This window comes from Lepus europaeus, chromosome 10 (genome assembly GCF_033115175.1).
Source record: "Lepus europaeus isolate LE1 chromosome 10, mLepTim1.pri, whole genome shotgun sequence".
NCBI lineage: Eukaryota > Metazoa > Chordata > Mammalia > Lagomorpha > Leporidae > Lepus > Lepus europaeus.
The window spans coordinates 77840084-77844268 of record NC_084836.1 but is presented as its reverse complement, the minus strand read 5'-3'; the positions used below and the strand labels follow the sequence as shown (position 1 = coordinate 77844268).

General features: G+C 49.2%; 1 pseudogene; it reads right to left on the bottom strand.

Annotated features, from left to right (window-relative positions):
- Positions 1 to 1453: 1453 nt before the first annotated feature.
- Positions 1454 to 3817, bottom strand: LOC133768117 (folliculin-interacting protein 2-like; annotated as a pseudogene).
- Positions 3818 to 4185: the final 368 nt, after the last annotated feature.

The window sequence follows — 4185 nt, the reverse complement described above, 5'->3', positions numbered from 1 at the left end:
TCTAAATTTGTGGAGATGTAACACTATGCATTTATCAAAACCCACTGAATGTTATAGCAAAGCAAGTCAATGCTAATACATATAAATAAAGTGATTACTTAGGCAGTTTGTGAAATGCCAGCATGAAAGACAACAAGTGAAAAAACACTGTAAACATATTACATGTGTATGAAATGACTTCATTGAGAAGGATGGGGAAAAAGACGTCAACACAAGTAATTCTGGAAAGGACTGAAGTCTGTGACAGTCAAGGCAAAGGAAACTGCCAAACACCTTGCTCTAGTTAATAATGTTTTCTAGGATGATGCGGGTTCTATATTCTCTTCTTCTTTAAATTCGACAGGCTTATTGCACCTAATGCCACAGAGAAATGAATCAGAATACGACATGGAGAAGTTTTCAGTTTCCCGTACATCGACATTCAACTGATCAGAAGTATACAGTCCCATCCATTTCTGTCCATGGGACTTGAATAATAACAAATCCCCAAGTTTTCTCCATTTTCAAACACCACTTAAATTTAGGTATATTGCAATCTGGCTTCCAAGATTTATGGTTGACCAAACTTTGACATTTAAAGATTAACATCTGGAGGTGGGTAGCTGTTTGATTTATGGGAAAAAATTATATTAAAATATTCTCTCTCAAAAGCCCAATTTAAAAAAAAATGGCTCAGATTAAGCAAGAGAAGCTAAAGAACTTTTGAATTTAATGGTGAAAGCATGCACGAGCAAAATATTCCCCAAAGTACACCTTAGTGAAAAAGAGATATTTTAAAAAATTGGGGCTTACTTTTATTTCTTTTTTTGTAAATGTACAACCAACTCTAGTTAAGAGCCTAAAAAGCTACAAACTGAATTGTTATAAAATCTCAGGATCTAATTTTAAGAGCCCAAGCAATGGTTTAATATCATTTAGCAAGTAGAGATTATTCCTCCCTCAAAAGGTTAATTTTTAAAAATATGGTTAAGTTTAAAAAGTTGTAGTGTGTGAACAGCAGTTCCGTGGGAAGTGAGATTACAGTTACTGTCATTAAAAAACAGCACACTTCAGAAAAATGGACTGAAGACTGTACAAAAATCTATTTAACACTGATAAAAAAATAAAATACTTTTGGAATTATGCACACGTACGGAAGCTACATTTTAAACTTTTTTCATTGTCATGTTTAAAATGTACACAATTACCTTACAGTTATATCACTTATCAATTTATTAAAAATACAACTGCAACATGCTAGAAAGAGGTCCATCACAGGGACATGGGCATACATCTGCAGCCCCCGGGAGGCCGGAGTCCTGTGCACAGCCAGGTTTGGAACAGGCTCTACCACGGTCCTTCCCTGTCTTCCAAATAGAAGCCCACGGTCATCCCCATGCTCTCCTTCCGGTTGCTGCTGCACTGTCAGGAGAGCGAGTCAGCGGCGTTGTGGCCAGGACCCCAGCAGCAGCATCTATCGGTTCTGACGCCTCCATCCTCTGTAAAGCCCCGGCCTGCATGCCCTAAGGCTCCCCTGTACAGTGAGTCTGAGCACAGTGGGCACTGTCCCCAGGGCCAGGTCTGGAGGAGCATCTGGAAACCTGCTGGTCCTGAGCCCCCAGGGGACCCCCGGCTGCCTTGGATGCTGTCCACAGGCCCTCAGCCGCTCCTCCATTTTTTTTTTGGTGTGGCTTTCAAAACCAGACTCTGGTGACACGGAGCGTCAATGTGGAAAGTGACCTTCTCCCAGGAGGCTTCTGCCAGGAATGTCGGTCAGGGCAAGGCCTGGCTGCTGACTGGTCCGGCCCTTTCTCAGGCAGCTCCCCACAGGCCTCCTCATGGGCAGCTGGTGGGCCGCCCTCATGCCTGCCCCTGGAGCCTCACAGTGGGACAGGAGTAAGGAGTCACCCCATGGAGCCTGTTTCTTACTTTCTTCAGCTCTGCAAAACGCACCCTGAGGCTTCCAGGCACTGTCTAGTGCCGGCTCTGGGGGCCCCACGCCACAGGCCTCGGAACGCTGCTCCGGCCTCTTGCTTGTCTCTGTCAGGTCTGGGAGAGCCCTCTAGGGTCTCCGCTAATCCTTCAGGCCCAGGGGTCCTTCTCTCTGCCATGGCTGGGGGCAGGGTGGGGGTACGAGTGCAGGCTCATTTCTCACAGCGACCACCACGGACTCCCACTCTTCTACCTCTCCCTTCTTCAGGGCAGTGATCTGGTTCCAGTTAACAACCCGGTCACTCTCGCTGTGAGCCCCACTCCAGGTCAGCTGGTTCTCTCGTAGCTCAGAGCACCAGAGAACGTAGATCAGGATGTACCAGTTGCACTGGACCCAATCCTGCCCCCCCACCCCACCACCATGGGTGTCAGCCTCGCTGGTGAGCCCGTGGCTCCGTAAAGGTCACCCAGCTGAGCTCAGAGAGGACTGTAGGGATGTGTTTTGGTCAGCATGTTCACCGACTGAGAAGTGCGTTTCTCTGAGAAGGCGTTCATGGGAGGGCGGCCAACGGGCACGACAGTCGGGACCCAGGCCAGGTGGGAGACTGACCTCGCAGTCAGTAAGGCAGAATAAACTTGGTTCCTGTGCTCTGTTCTATCAGCAGTGTAAACTCCTTGAGAAAGCGCTGGCAGAGCTGGGTTTTCCCCAAAGTGCTGGACATCATGGTAAGCCACACAGGTTCAGCTATCCCTGGAACAGAACGTACGTTTGACATAGTCCCACCTAATGCCCCCAGAGCTTGGACCTGCAGAGTGGACTCTGCTATTTCCCTCCAGCCTTTCCAACTGCACTCTTGAGCCTGCTCACGAGAGTCAAACAGGGGAAATGAGAGAAAAAGAAGTCCTGGAAGTTCCTTTGTGCTTCATCTGTCTCACACAGGGAAACGGTGATGCTCATGGCAACTTTCTTCCTCCTAACCATGGCTGGGCTGGAACTGCAGGTTTCTTCAGCCAAGCTGCATGTCTCAGCAGTTGACCTCCTGGGAGTGATGCTGTTACCAGACGTTTCCTCTGACTTCGGAGCCAGAGGTGTTGTAGCTGCTGGAAGACGATGTAAAGGAGCCCAGGCATGGGAAGGGCGTGGACAAAAGGCTGCCCAGGGAGGCTGGTGGAGCAACACCCCCATCCCTGTCTCCATTCTGCCCTCGGCCCTGTGTACCGAAAGGTGTGCAGGGAACTGCAGAGAAAGAAGCTCTCCTGGTGACCCGGAGGGGTCCTCCATCACTTGGCCCTGCAGCAGACCTAGGTCACCTGCATCGCGCCCAGGATCCACACGGTTCTGATGTGTGTTCAGTTTTCCCGAGTTAGGCTCTTGGTGGATGTGGTCCAGGCTGACTTGGCGTCATCTGCACTTCCTCGGAAGCTGCCCATTCTAGCAGAGCAGACGGCACTGAGCATCCGTTGTGGAGGAGAACGCGCTCAGTGCATCCTTTGGAACTCACTGCCACAGCGCCAAACTTCATTTCCCCCAGCACGCTGACACCCGAAGCTTGTCTTGTGTACGGTCCTTTGGACTGCTCCCTGGCATGTGGTAGAGACCCCGGAGGAGCCATGGGAAGAGCTGCTGCTGCCACTGCTGCTGAGGCTGCCACTTCCCTGACAGCACCTGGCTGACACCTTCACAGGGACAGCCTCTGTTTGCTGAGCTGTGGCCTCTTCACCCTCTGAGCAGCTTTAGAACTGCACAAGGCATGTCTGCCCCTTCTTTCACAGTCCCAGTAAACCAGCAGGGAGTTTCATTCAGGTCAGACTCTGGGCATGACCAAGAGTGCCTGGGCTGCCAGGACCCGGTCACATGACGGAGCCGGCCTGCCGCCACCTGGCGCGCTGACAGTTCTCGGATCATATATTCTCATACTGCACTATATGTACACTGGCATTAAACAGTTAATTAAATGGACTGAAGAAGTAACAGATTTCTCACCACTGAAACGGGATTTTACAGATCAGTTGGGGGAAGGGGAAGCTGTAGTTCCATGTCTGATATTTAGAGCTCAAGACATCAGTGTGAACTCATGTTTAGTTTGTTTCACATAAATTCCGATGTTACACAGAGATATGTACAGATGTGAACACAGGCCTGGGTTTGTATGTACATTTGTATTTCTTGGTTTTGTCAGCTCAAAGTGCCTAGAAGCAATACACCTTCTGCAGCACGCAGCACACTGATCACCTGACATTGCCTTCTAACATTAGTTATTCAGTTATGAAGCT